The sequence below is a fragment of the Macaca mulatta genome, chromosome 1, assembly GCF_049350105.2.
Source record: "Macaca mulatta isolate MMU2019108-1 chromosome 1, T2T-MMU8v2.0, whole genome shotgun sequence".
In the NCBI taxonomy this organism is placed as follows: Eukaryota; Metazoa; Chordata; class Mammalia; order Primates; family Cercopithecidae; genus Macaca; species Macaca mulatta.
In genome coordinates this window covers 32,955,361-32,970,890 of record NC_133406.1, presented here as the reverse complement: position 1 = coordinate 32,970,890, position 15,530 = coordinate 32,955,361, and the positions used below count along the sequence as shown (strand labels likewise).

Here is a 15,530-nt window from a genome sequence, read left to right as displayed (position 1 = left end):
GTGGGGCCCAAAGACCTGGGTCCTTTTTCAATGCAGGACAACTCCAACGTTCCCTCTGGTCAGTTCCACTTCCTGTACTTCCCCCGGGTGTCATAGCCCTCAGGAGTTAAGTCTCAGTAAGCCTTCTGTGTACATATCCAGTCTCAAGCTGTTTCCTGGGAATTATGACAGGGTAGAAGGATACTTACCAGTGTATTAAAATGTTATTTAAGGAACTGAGATTGGGGGAAATGATTAGCATCTTCTGCATACATTTTTATATTAACTTTTTTATTTTATTTTTTTTAAATTTATTTATTATTATTATACTTTAAGTTGTAGGGTACATGTGCATAACGTGCAGGTTTGTTACATATGTATACTTGTGCCATGTTGGTGTGCTGCACCCATCAACTCGTCATTTACATCAGGTATAACTCCCAATGCAATCCCTCCCCCCTCCCCCCTCCCCATGATAGGCCCCAGTGTGTGATGTTCCCCTTCCTGAGTCCAAGTGATCTCATTGTTCAGTTCCCACCTATGAGTGAGAACATGCGGTGTTTGGTTTTCTGTTCTTGTGATAGTTTGCTAAGAATGATGGTTTCCAGCTGCATCCATGTCCCTACAAAGGACACAAACTCATCCTTTTTGATGGCTGCATAGTATTCCATGGTGTATATGTGCCACATTTTCTTAATCCAATCTGTCACTGATGGACATTTGGGTTGATTCCAAGTCTTTGCTATTGTGAATTATAATAAGCATGTGTCACTTTTATAATTTTAGGAATATCAAATGAAGAACTTTAAAATGTAATAAACGTGTTAGTTGAATGAGTGAACAACTGTGCCTACATCTAGTTGGAGAAACAGATAACAATAAAATAGCATGTCAAAGGTACTCAGTGTTTTTAATAAACTCAAGTGAAGGGGATTTTCCTAATATTTTTCATGACTTTTGATGTAGTTGGTTCAAAAGATATTGGACCAGCTTTCTGAGAGTGAAGTCAGCACCTCACAGGTGAGGATGAGGAAAAGAAAGGTCAGCGGATGGAAGCAAACAGGAGGGGGAGTTGTAATTCCATGGAAGAAGAGATTTTCTAGCCTCAGAGCTATCTGCCCCCCAAATAGGCTGCAATTTGTGGACAACTACCATCTAAATTACACTGTCCAAAGAACCTGCAATTCTTCCATTTGGTGAGCAGCCAGATTAGAATTGGAAGAGAAAAATACCTGGCATTTATATCACCTGCAACACCTCCCAGTCCTGGACCCTGGCAAACCCATTGATGACCAGTTCTTTCCCTGTGATGCCACCTCAGAATTCTTCTTGTCCCCACTCTCCAGGCAGCCACAGTGGATGCACTGGAGTATTCACTCAAGATGGAAAATGTTTGCCCTTCCAGAGCTAAATAATCTTTACACTTCTTCCAGTTCTGAGGTTTCATGAGGTCTTCCAGGGAAGGTTAATTTATTCACAAATGTCTTAAATAAGCAAGCCTGCACCTCAGCCAAATGCCTGCTTCTTCCTCTCTCAGACATCACCTGATTTTTGCAAATCCATCCTCTTGAGTCATCTATAAATGATATCCCTGAGGCTCAGCGTCCCATTTGGAGAAGACTTAGCAGGGTTTGTGAGAAGCAAGCCCTTGAAGGCATAATTATCGAGCCACCAACTGTGTCAACACATCCTTGGAAATTTTGTAGTGGAGGTCTGGTCCAAGATCTGTGTAGGACCCCTGATTACAGAGGCTAACAAATGTGCTTACTCAGAAGCCTCTCACTTAACAATTGATGCCACTGCTTCTGTTGGAGGTTGTTCTAACCTGGGAGAATGACTCTTTGTTTTGCATGTATTTATTCCTTCTTTGTTGAACTTTTATGCACTGGCATTGTGCTTGGGACAGGAACTAAAGCAGTGAGCAAGTCAAAGACTCTGACCCTGAAAATTTGGGAGTCCAGAGTGAGCATGGCACACATAAAGAGGTTTATAGTACGTGGAGACTTTCACGACGTAGGAATGCTTAGAGTGCCAAGGACATTAAGGACATAAGAGGGGGTCAGGTTGGGGAGCAGAGGTTTGTATAGAAGGCTTTTTGGAGGGAGTACCAAGCATTTATCATAATCAGATCAGCTAAGCATGTTATTACAGCCACTTTCAAAGACATGAAGCACATTTCTGGATTTATAATCATTCTATAGATTTGTTTACCTCAAATATTTACCTTTTTATTGAAAACTATGAGATGAATGAAAGAAAATCAATGAAATAAATGAAAGTCTCTGGAGAGAAGAAGCAACTAAGCAACAATTTTTTTTTTTTGCTTTGGAAATTCACATGGTGCACATACGAATTTATTTTAAAGGAGATGTGGCACTTAGAATAAAAAGGAAACCAGGCTTTCTTATTTTGAAACCATTAATATATTTCTTCCCTCCCTTATTTCTGTTTCAGGTGGCTATATCATTTTAACTTCATAGAGGGCAGGTTTCTTTTGGAATTAGGATTAAAGAACGTGCAGTAAAGAGAAAACATCGAGGACACCATCACGAAAGGTACCATTTCCTGTGAACATTTGATCATTAATCATTCCCATGGCCAGTTTGAGGCTTTCATTAGTAACTGCATATTCCCAGGGATCCAAGACCCTCTGTTATTGAAACAACACCCTGGGGGCTAGTCTCCTTGAAATGAGGTGGTCAACAGCGTTAGCTCCTCTGGGCTTCATGCAGTCTCTGAAAAAGCTGGAGAAACCGGGTACCGAGGCTTTGGCTTCTCATAAAATATTTCTGAATGCATTTCATGATGCGGTTGGTAATAAAAGTGTGTTACTGTGCTCAGTCCCTCCAAGAAGCTAGACTTGACTCCCAGCCTGCCCGTGCCTGCACTGGGCCTGCATGAATCAGTGCTAAATTATTCACCAGTCTCACTCTAAAATTTCTGGAGTTCCAAAACCCCTAATAAAGTATTATGAAAAAATATCCATCTCTTTATCTCTATCCATAACTATATGGCTGGAGGAAAAACCTGTCGTTTTATTTCCTTTAATTTAAAAGCTTTCCTAATTCCTTTTTCATACCACATATATATGTCTAAAGAATTTTCAGGTTGAAATAATAACCTCTAAAAAATGGTCCACAGGAGAAGGCTGTTAGGATTCACAGAGTTGGCAGGCACAGTGAATATTTTGCTCCTTTAATAACTTTCCATGGTACTCAAGCTTGATATACTGAACTGGGAACTTTTCAAACAAGTGTGGCCCTTTTTCATTGTACAAAACAATAATACGGCCACCAGTCTTCTCTCTCTGTTATACAATTGCTAAAGTTTGTTCAGAAAAGTTTGTTCAGGAGCTCATTTTCTTCCTCAGACTCACTGCAGTCTCCGTTTCCATCATGCTACTCTGCAGACTTAAGGCAAGTCTTTTCTGAAGCCCCGTGTTTGAATTGGTCCAGAACACCCTCAGCGGCAGCCTGCCTCCCTTGGGGGCACTTGACTGCAAAGTACTGCATGCCATTTAAAACACCTTTGGACATTCAAGTTCACAAGAGGCATTATCACATCACACTGGCTATTAACCATTCACACTTAAGGGAGACTTGGTTAATTTGTTGCTTCTAGGATACCAGCTGGTTCAGATCCAGTTCTCTGCAACCAAGCAGAGCTGGAAGGTGGACCATGGTGTACCAGCAGCTAATGGCGCCTGTCACGAAAGCATCACTGGCAGTGTATTACAATGGAGACATTTTTACTGACCTGCACTCTGCTCAGGGAAAGCACTTGGGATAAAAGAATATTTGACAAACCCTGCTGATTAAATCTCAAAGTCACCTCCTGGCACAGAGGGTAGTCCATCTTTCCCGGCCAAGCTTGTCACATGTATCTGAACCACCTCACAGGAGAACAGAGCTTGTCCAGATTAGTCCCCTCCCCCACACATTTACAAATCACTTTTCACTAGCATGGCTTGGTGTTGGAATTGCAGGGGTTACCAAATAGGTAGGCAGCCAGGTCCCCTCATGGCTCCTTGGCAATTCAAACCCAGGTGCTCACAGGCTGGCCTGAACTGCCTTGCTTGCCTGCTTCTATCTCACCTTCATTTCCCATGCATTCGAAGCAGCTTATTTTAAAAGCTGATTAGATGAGCCCTTAATAACATTAGAATTTAAATGGTCCCAGATAGGTTTTCAGCTTCTTACCAAATTGAGATAAATGTGATATTTGGGGAGTTGAGCTCCCAGCTTCAAGCCTGCTCTGTACTGCAGACAGGTTTTGAAGTACTGTACTATTTTCTCCCATTTTGCAGCCTAAAACTGGGTTTGTGTGTGTCCATAAGGTGCCCTTCATCTCTAACAGTCTATGATTCTGTGTGTAGATATGTCTCCATGATCATGCACTTTCAAAAAATGGTAATTTGGGGTAAGGGGCCCAGGACAGAGTTCTATCTTTCAGTTGTGATAATTTATGGAAAAGCTTCATTCTATACCCTTACACCTTATGATAACTTTCAGTTCTAGACAATAACCTTTATTGAGCAGCTATTATTTAGCAATTTACTTTGATATTAATGCTGTTAGTACCTGACTTTGGCAGAGAATAATGTAAAATAGTGAGAAATATGAATGTTTCACTTTATGAATATGTTCAGCACACTCTGTAACTCTTAAGGGTGGGTTCACTCCCAAAAAGGAAAAACACACTTATCAAGCCAAATAGACATAGCCTTTCAACTTAATACCCTTCTGTCAGATTTTATAAAAATAAAAGCAAAGTGGGAAAGAGGAATTTGAAAAAACAAGCAAAAGTAAACATAAACAGATGGTTCAATGTTTAGGTAAATATATTCTTACAAACAAATAAACTGAGTTATCTGCTTGCTATATTGTCCCAACCAAACTAGGCACCTGGCTATCCCCAGAATTAAATCTTGAAACTCCTAAAAACACGTTTTGCCCTTCTAGATATGGGTGGTCATGAAAGAAGTATCCCTGAATTTAAGCTTCTTTGTGAAATGTTCAACAAATGTAGCTGCTCTTACAGACTTTCAAGAGAAGCTAAACCTTGAGCTTAACCCTTGAGCATTAGCACTCGGGTGGGGAATGACTGCCCACCATATTCCCCTGGAGGGATGTTAAGGACTCCAAGGAGCCAGGTAGGTGAAGGAGGGGACCTGGGGTTTGGGCATAGCTGTGGGCAAACCCACTTTTCCTGCACTGGCCCTACCAGTCCAAAATTCACCCCAGACTTCAGGGACTCTTGAGGGACTTCAGGAGGAAATTACTTATAATCCATTTAAACTATGGCTTTGATCAGAAACTACAGTTAGAGTGTAAATGTCTGCTTTGCTGCGTGATAAAACCAGATTGAGGAGGCTCAGCAAAGTACAACTCCAGAATTGCAGTGTTTGACTCTGTGCCAAACCTCTGATCAGTCAGAGCCCAAGTGGCTGTTTCCTATGTGTATTAGTCTGTTCTCACACTTCTGTAAAGAACTGCCTGGGACTGGGTTATTTATAAAAGAAAGAGGTTTAATTGACTCACAGTTCAGCATTGTTGGGAGGCCTCAGGAAACTTACAATCATGGCAGAAGAGGAAGCAAATATGTCCTTCTTCATATGATGGCAGGAAGGAGAAGTGCCAAGCAAAAAGGGAAAAGCCCCTTATAAAACCATCAGATCTCAGGAAAACTCACTTACCATCATGAAAATAGCAGCATAGAGGTAACCGCCCACATGATTCAAGTACCTTCCACCAGGTCTCTCCCATGACATGTGAGAATTACGGAAACTGCAATTCAAGATGAGATTTGGGTGGGGACACAGCCAAACCATATCACTATGGAAGGGGAAAGAGGAGTATCAGAGGAGGTCTTGGCAGAACCTCCATGCCTTGGCCCACCCATTTCTCAGGAAATTAAGCATTCCGTGCCGTTGTGACAAGGGTTTCATTAAGACCATATTATCTAACAGGTGACTGCTTGTCCAAGTACCTTCCTAGTACTTGTGTTTGCTCTCAACATCTTGTAGTTTACATGTGCAAAATGTAATGGCATTGGATACATCAACTGGCAGTTTACATGCAAACTCACCTCCTCCTTCACTAAGCCTGGAGTCATACAGAAAGAGCTTGCTCAGTTTCACTCTCCTTCTCAGAATGCTTCTGTGCAATCATCCTGCCCAACTTGCTTTTGACATGTCTCTGGAGAGAAAGGGTTCCTCCTGGCCACAACTAACTCTTCCACTGAGTCCTTGGTCTCTTCTTTACCCTTCTCCTCTATAGCCTGATCCACCCATTGCTCTCCTTTCCTTACTTGCATTTTCTCTCATTCTCTATAAGTTCTTTTTCTTCTGCTTGTAAACGAGACTTGGTCTCCATTACAACAAACAAACAAAAAAACTTTCCCTTGATTTCCTTATTCACTCTCTCTTTCTCTTGTCCTGGATTCCAGGGAAGAACATTCTACATTCACTTCTCACCATTTACTCATCCCTGAATCCTATGGAAAACAATGCATCCTACCTACCCGTGCAACAAATTCAACATAATTCGGCAGACATGCATTTAGCATATACTAGGTGCCACACCCTGTCTGGACTCTGAACACATGGAGGACACACTCTTACAAGGAAGGCAAGGCATGCCTCCATCACGCCTAATTACAGTGTGACAGTGAGATGGTGAGGCTATGCACTATAGAGAGGCAGGGTGAGAATCATCAGCCCTGTCTTGCAGGAGGGGGCAGCAAGGAAAGTGTCAAAGAAGTTCTCCAGCAAATGGGGGACCCATGAAAGGAAATGAGAAAAAGAGAGAAGAGGGAGGCCAGTTCAGTAGGAGGAGAAGCATGGGCAAGGTCATTGAGATCATGGGGCCCAAGCAGCATGACGTGTAGAAGGCGCTATGTACATGGCAGGGAGACAAGGAGTACTGAGGCCTCACAGAATGACAGACATTTAGACTTTGAGTGGAGATCCTGAGAAACTTTAACCCTTTCTTGCAGACAATGGAAACAATAAAGGGTTTAAAGGCAGGAGTGATATAATCACGTTGCCTTTAGAAAGATCACTCAGGAAACAGCAATTAGAGGGGGAGATCAGATAGGAAGTTGCTCTAATAGTCCAGATGAGAGGAGATAAGGACCTCAACCAAAATAACCTGTGCTAGGAATGGAGAAGAGGGGATTCTAATGTAATCTCCTCCATTCTCCAAGAATCCACCCAAACAGATGTTATCTCTTCTGCACTAAACCCTCAGAGCATGTATTGTACTTTTTCTTACTGTGCTTATTCAACTTGTATTGCAGTCATTTGTGTATTTCTCTAATGTTCCTTATCAAATTGTATCTTTGTCTCCCCTTCCTCAAATTACAGTACCTTGCTCATAATAACAACTGAAGAAAAGGTTATTGAGTTGAATTGAATTTTCAAGGGCTTCAAACCATGAATAATTGAGGAATCAGCCATGTATAAGTGCTCATCATTTGCATAATTGTGTAAACAAGCTTATAAATTTATTTTTATTTTTCACATTATTTTTGCTATCCCACAGTGCCCCACTATCTTTGCAGTTCTTCAGGTTTCGGGGAAATAGTAAACAAGTGTTCTCTAATACACACAAGTGACAGAGGCGCTGCTGGATTCTCAACTCCGCAGTCAAGGGAAGTGGTTGAAGGTAGAGAACAGATGATTGCATTGATTGAATATGAAAACTATGTACAAATATTGAGAAATATGCTGTCTAAAGAGACAGAGAATTGCAGAGCACACTGCATGATGGGACCCACGCACAGAGTCCCGAAGGTCAATGTGCAGATACAAATTGATTAAGCTAAGTACTTACTGAAATTGTTTTCCAACATACAGATGAGAATTGATCACAAGCAGGACCCATATTTATAGTGAAAAAGCTTTATAAAATTATCCGCTGGTATGTCATAAAGGCAAATTTAAATTGTCCGGATTTTTCCCCAAATGAAAGTATCTATATTGTTAACAAATACGTCATTAACAAGTGAACCAGTAGTGATAATTTTGTGATTGAGTTTCTTTATGTGTGGACCTAAATGGCCTCATAACAGCTTTTTTTTTTCTCTCTCTCTCTCGGCATCTTTTTACATCCCTGAGGTTAACCTCTCTGTCTCATGCCAAACCAAATGATTCTTTTTTTTTCTCCAGTACTACATATTGTATTAAATTAATTTTTTTGCCTACAGATTATAGTTTTGCATAAGTTCTGTTTAAAAAAACCATTTTTTTTTTAAATTTCCATAGGTTATTGGAGAACAGGTGGTATTTGGTTACATGAGTAAGCTCTTTAGTGGTGATTTGTGAGATTTTGGTGCACCCATCACCCGAGCAGTATATGCTGCACCCAATTTGTAGTCTTTCATCCCCCACTCCCTTTCCACCCTTTCCTGCTGAGTGCCCAAAGTCCATTGTGTCATTCTTATGCCTTTGCGTCCTCATAGCTTAGCTCCCACTTATGAGTAAGAACATACAATGTCTCAAACCAAAAGATTCTGATTGGCCATGATTTAGCCCTATCTAGTGTGGTACCCGAGTTGTCACTCTTAGACACAGTCCCTAGCTCCTAGGAAACTAGGAGTCAGAAATCTCCTAAGCCCATGTGGCATCCAGCACACTTAAGCAGCGGCTTTGAGTGGCGCCAGCCTGTGGCAGTTAGGCAGGAGAAAAGAAAAGGAGAAGTGGAGTGGAGTGTATAAAAGGAAATGCAAGGCAGCTGAAGGAAAATTAAGAGAAAGTAGTAGAAGGCATAGTTAAGCAAGTCTTTGTTGAGTAATTTTTGTGTCAAGTATAAAAGCATGCATCACAGGCCACACAAAAGAAGTATGTATCATGCTTGCTGCACTCAATGGGCTAAGAATTTATCCAAGAGGGCTATTCTAAACCCAGGAAACAAACAAAATATCAGTTCATGACAATATAATCAAGCTGTAAATACTACTTCCTGGCATTGACTGTGTTATAGTAGTGAAAGCAGAAATAGAGCAAGTGTCATAGGGTTCATGGGAGTGGAGGAAACCACAGAAAACCCCATGGGAGAGGCCACAAGCATTGAGCTGGGCCTTGAAAATAGAGGTGGCACAAACCCAGGAAGACCAAATGAGCATGACACCTCAGACTATGAAAAAAAGTAAGAGGAAAAAGTAAGAACAAAAGGAGGAGATGAAAGAGAAGAGAAAACAGAAAAAGTTTCTGAGGATGGTGGTGGTAGAGCAGCTGCCACTCACGTGTCCCTGGGCACCTGTGCCAACCCTTGGATTGCCTTGACCAAAGACCGACAATTTAGAGGCAGAAAATATTTCTGTGGTCCCAGTCATCTATGTAGAATTGGACCACAGCCAGTCGGTTTTTGTTGCCTCTGTAATCACAAAGTCAGGCATTTTTCCTCATGTTTACTTGACAGGAATGCTGTTTACACTGAAAACCTTACACCCTTCAGAGTGACCATTGACAACTGAGTTCTCATATGACTAACAATTGGGTGTAAAGAACCCACAGAAGCTCCACAGCAAATGAGATGGCTTCATTAGCTGGAGGTTCTAGGAGGCTCTGTGAGAAATGAAGAGATTGGTAAAGTAAGGACGATATATTAAATACATTTCAAAGAGTTCTATGGAGAGCAGGATATCGCCAACAAAATATATTTTGATTGGCACAGTGGAATCTCCCTGCCCCTCAAATTACTTGCCATCCCATCCTCATCCCATCCAAATTTTAAGAAAAGGACACAAACTAACAAATGAATAACACCAGTTCTGCCAAGTTGTCTGAAATCCTACGATTTGAGGTATATTCTTGTCAAGGTGTTGCCTCTTCCAGATTTCCCTTCAGAAAGGTAGGTGTTCTGAGAGACTTGTTTATCCACACTGGAATGCTAATTATGTTAGTAGAATTTCTGTCTAAGGGCCATAGAAGGAGGAAAAAGCAGAGAAGAGGAGAAATAAGGATGCAAGAAGAGGGAAAAATAATTTTAGAACGTGCTAGGAAAGGCAGGATTTAGGGTGATGGATGCAAGTGGTGGACATGGAGGGCTAATGAGGAGAAGGTGGGGAGAAAATATAGCCAGAAGGAGAGAGAGAGAGAGAGAGAAAGAGAGAGAGAGAGAAGAGCAGAAAAATCACAATGCAACAAAGCCAGAATCAAACTATGCATCCTTGGCCAGAGGCCTGGAGCAGCCCTGACCAACTGGATAACTCCAGCATTACAGTTGGACATGTTCAAGTGCCACCTGAGAAGGCTCAGCATTGTTTAATATGGAAAAACAGAGCAGGGCTATTTGTGAGGTTGGCCAGGTGGCAGGGTTAATATACGAGTATGCAGCTAAGTCCAGCAGTGGCAAAACCACAGCAAGTTGTTCGTTAGGCTTGAGGAAGAAAATGCCTGGAAATTGGCCCCAGTGCAGAACAACTGTGGCTGTGGGCCAAGGGAGTGCCACACTTCTCTGCTGAGTCAGCAGAGAACAATAAAGCTGGGAGATGATATAAGAATTGTAATGTAAGGATTCTGCCAGAACTCTGTTCATCTGATACCAGAATCACAGACCCATCAAATGTTCAATCTAGGACTTCAGAGTTCATTCTACCTCAACCCTCATTCTCAAGCTAGGGAAAAATAGAGTCCTGAGAGGAGTTAAGATTTATCAAGTGTTTTCGATATGCTAAGCACTTTTTGATTACTTTATGTGTATTAACTGGTTTACTCCTCCCAACAACCAACAATAGTAGGTATTATTACTATCTCTATTTTATGGATAAGAAAATCCAGATGCAGAAAAACTAAATAATTTGCATGAATTCAAACAACTTAGTAAGTGGAAGAACAGGAATTTGAACCCAAGTAGTTTGAGTCCAGGGCTCCTTCACGCAAGCGCTATCCTGAATGATTTATCCAAGACCATACAGCCAGACACCACGAAGGAAATCAGGCTGCCTTTTGTAAGTTGAATCTTGTCACTTCCAAGTTAGAGTGTAAATATCACTTATGCAATGATGAAAGCATGTTAGGGGAGAAGTCACAATAGATTTGGTGGCAAAGAGACCACGATTCCTTGTGGGAGCTGAGGGCTGTTCTGAAAGGAAAGCAGGGCACCCCGGTGGAGTAGCCTATCTCTCCTTCATCAGAAGAGGTAATGAATTGTAATGGAGCCACTGCAATTGAAGCTGTGATAATTATTGTGATAATGGCCAAGAAATGGAAGAGTAGATGCATCTCTCCATGAAGAGGAAGAGTCTGAGGTAATGAAACAGTAAAGAGTATATTGATGAGGTTTTGATAGTGATCAATGCGACAGCAATAGACTGCAAGTGTAAAGATAAAGGAAGCGTGGTGATGCATTTTTGGTCCTTCAATCAGCCACACCTGCTGAATGCTAACTTTGTCCAGATGCTAAGTGCTCTTGGAAGGAAATGAGGTCTAGTCCACCATGAGCTCAAAATTTAATGGATAAAACGGGACAATTGTAAACAATTTCCTTCCCCCGAACACACACACTGGAAGATCAGAAATGCCGGTATGCACTGCAGTTATAATAGTATGGTCTTGAATTGCCTTAAGGAAGACATTGGTAGTTAGAATTCTTAGAGTCAGAGAGGTGACTGTAACAGAGGACTGTGTTGGTGTCTTTAAGATGAGGATTATTACTCTCTGGCTGTTACAGAAAGATAAATGAGGATGCAGGAGTGAGTTGTAAATAAGAGTGACAATGGCAATAGTGAAATTGCTCTAGAAAGTGGCGGAACTTTTGTAGTTAACATTATCATGGGTGATTTGATGAAAGAAAAGAAGGGAATTCTAACATTAATGGAGATGTTGGACTACATGTCCAGTGAATAACAGAGATGCCTGTAGCTTTATCAAAGGTGGCCAGGTTCTTGTATGGCAAAGGGGTGGATAAAGACATTGAAATTTGTTATGGTAGCAATTATGCTTGTAACTGAGGTAATAATAAAGATAATGGACCTGTAATTGAAAAGCTGGTGGCTGTAAAGGAGAAGGTGAGGGCAACTGAAATGTAGAGGGGGTGATAAGGGAGGTAATGGTGACTATGTGAAAGATAATGGAGTTATAATGTAGATGATGCTAAAAGGTAATGGAGTTATAATGAGGTGATGACTACAGAATGGGGGGAAAAAGATGATCCTCTTAATGGCAGCAAGAGGGACTGTGTGATACAGGTGAGAATTGTATGCAGGGCATTCATCATGACAACTAGAGCTGTGGGTGACCAGGAAAATAATGAACAGCTACACCCAAAGTTCTCATTACAGCAGGAGTTCTAATGGACCCTGGAATATGATAATGACATTAATGGAAAAGATGATGACCTCCATGAAAATCAGGAGCCTTGTAATGATATTTAGGACTGTAGGGGGGAGATATGAGAGGAGGACTGGGGACGGGATTGAGGACAGACCTCTGTGGACATACTTGTGTGTCCCAAGACTGTGCAGTCTGAGAGATGTTCACTAGACCTGGCCCTGTGGGTGACTTGGCTTAATGCAGCTGCTCTTGCTTGTACAAGGCATTTGTTGTGCATGAAGCCAGTCCAGGATGAACAGACTTAGCTGAAGCAGCAATTCAAGCTTGCAATCTAAATTTTGTTCTCAAATTGAGTCATGACAATACCCGTGATTACAAATGTATAAACACATCTGCTTACAGAAGTATTATATTTCAGTGTAATATCTGGGAAATCTGTGAGTTTTCAGAAGAAGTGAATGAATGAAGGGGATATTTATTTATTTGGTTACTTAAACCATCAACACTCCTCCTAAGTAGAGAATTAGTAGCTTGTTTCTCTAAGGCTCCGGAGTTCTTTCTTGTGCTTGTCTAGCACACTGGGCTCTGGAAAGGAACCTAGGGAATGGCTATGCACTAGGATCTCCAACGCTGCTTGTGTTTCTGTGCTGAGCAGCCTGGAAGCATGCACAGTGGGTAGACTAACTAAAAACAGACAAATGATCCAGACCCACATCACATATGCGGAGATGTGAGCAAGACACACAGCAAATAAAGGGATCAGAGTCAGCTAAAGAAACTTATCATCTGTGCAAGGAAGTGTGTATGAAACACAGGTTCTCTGCCTCTGGGACCTAAATGCTACCTTTTTCACCAAGTATACCAAAACCAAAACCAGCAGGACAGTTTTTACACAAATACAGATTCCTAGGTCTCACCTCATGGAGAGGCTAATTCTCTCAGTTGGGGACTGGCCTAGGAATCTGTATTTTTAAAAATTCCCATGAAATTATTCCATTTTTTCAACTGCTTAAATGTCAACCTGTGTCCCTTATAAGGAGAAGATTAGGGAAGAGGTAGGGAAGACATATTTCATGGGAGTAGGTCAAACCAAACTTTTGAGTAGATCAGTCCTCACAGAAGGGATTTGGGTAGAAAAAAATCATCCTCCACCTGCCTATTCCTCCACCTGCACATGGGTGTACTTTTCCCCTGTGAAGTCACAGTTGACTTACACAGTCTCCCAGAAAAGAACTCCTAGAATACCACTATGGCGATAGGCAGCACTGAGCCACAGGCCCCTATTTTTCTAGAATGTAAAGATAAAGCAGTACAGGAGCTGAAGCATATGTGAGAAGAGCAGAGGAGGAAATGTTGAGGAGAGGTAGAGGAAAGTGTCCAGAGAAGATATTTCAGCACCTCTACTTGTGGGGATGGATATGGATTTAGAGGTGAGGGGTTGGCACCACTGTGCTGTATTTGAAGGTCTCTCTCTCTCTCTCTCTCTCTCAGCTTTCAGATGTACTAATTTGTGCTTCAGAACTCTCAGGGATTAAAAAGTGTCAAAATCATGAACATATTCAATTTATGTCTTGAGAAGTACAAATTATCTCTGTCCTTATATGACATATAAGTTGTGCGCATATCCATATGTTTATTCTTCTATCAACAAATGGGTATAATTACTAAACAATGCACTACAAACAAAATGTATTTTTTCAATTGCTGAACAAAATAATATGATATTTTTTAATAGATAGTGCCCTAATTCTTCCTGTTCCCTCCGACTTAAACTCTTAAATCAGCAGCTAACTGAAAGATCCTAGTATATTGCCATAGTCACTTCAGAAAAGCTCAGGTCCTGCTGGTACCAGTCTGCCTGGATCTGTTTCAGAGAAACAGAAACCCAGAAGGGAGTGGTGAAGTTCAATCCCTGCTTGATCCAAATGGGAAAGGTTCAAGCAATTAGATTGAAGGTGTGTCAGGGAGTGATATCATGAGCACGGTCACTTCTCCCTCTCTCCTTGATACCCAACTTTATCAGGAAGTGGACCACACAGTCCCTTAGAAACCATTCCTCATTTTTCCAGGATGCTGACCCACCACTTGAGAAGCTCCACTTTCCTCCTGGGCCATGCTGTCATTTGTTAGCTGCTAATCATTCATTAACCTTCCAGGTACCTTGCAGAAACCAGGACCTTGCCTTATGTGCAAAGGTGGTTCACTGGGTCCCCCCTTAATAAAATTACAACTTCAGGAAACAAATCATTTATATCAAATACAACCCCATGGCTTCCTCTTATGTTAATCATTTCAGGCAGGTGCTATTAGGTAATTGAATCACTAGGTTACAGAAAGCCACCACTGAATTAATGAGGAATAAACTCGAATTCCGAATAAGAAATTTTCTGAATAAATGGTTCTGAATAAAAAACCAAGAGCCAAGCCTATAATCACAACAGACGACAACAATATAAAATTGGATATTAAACACAGTCCTCACATCCATCCATTCTCCATCCACAAACTCTTTTGGAGCCTAAAGAACATATTGCAGCCACCAACAAGCACCCTCCACGTTTGCCACTTTCCTACTATTTCCTTCATGCTTTTTCAAGTGAGCTGGATACATTTTGAAGCCCTCATCCCAATTTAAAACACACTTTAGTTTAGTGCTAAGGTGAGTCTTTCCTTAAAAAGAGCATCCATGCCTGTAGCCCCATTCAGACTCTGAAATTCCCTTTGTTCCCATCTGACCTACCTGCATCCAGACTCCCTCCTGTCAGGACACTTTCCCCACAGAACCCTGGTGGCTGTTCACATCCCTGCCTAACACTCACTAACCATTTTCACTGTTCTCACTTTCTCAGCAAGGAATGCACAATTCAGGACCAGGCTTGTCTTTCCAGCCTCATCTCTTCTTAGATCCCTATAGGAATGCACCCTGTATTCTGGCCACACCCAAGTCCAGAATGTTCTATGCTCTTTCATAGTACCATGTTGTTCCTCCCACTAGAATGCCTGCTCCAAACTAATTCTCTCCTTTTAAAGTTCATCCTGAACATTGCCTCCTCCTCAAACCCTCTCTGACTCCCTCTTTACCCCCAAACCTAGACTGAATTAGGCACCCGTGTTTCCTTAGCATCTGAGGGCAGAGCTCAGTTAGTGAACAGAGCACTCAATACTATACACGGGAGCACAGATAATTCTCTTCAACTAGATTGACATCTCCTTGAGAGTAAGACTACACAGTGTTTCACCTTGTGTTGTCAAGGCTGGGCATAGGGTAGATGCA

The 15,530-nt window shown here is 41.6% G+C and overlaps 1 protein-coding gene across 1 annotated transcript in view; it reads left to right on the top strand.

Annotated features, from left to right (window-relative positions):
* The window catches only part of TNR (tenascin R), a 425,227-nt gene that overhangs the window by 224,663 nt on the left and 185,034 nt on the right, over window positions 1–15,530 (top strand). The window contains 1 exon segment of the mRNA NM_001261001.1: window positions 2,434–2,534. The gene's annotated coding sequence lies outside the window, so the exon portion shown is untranslated.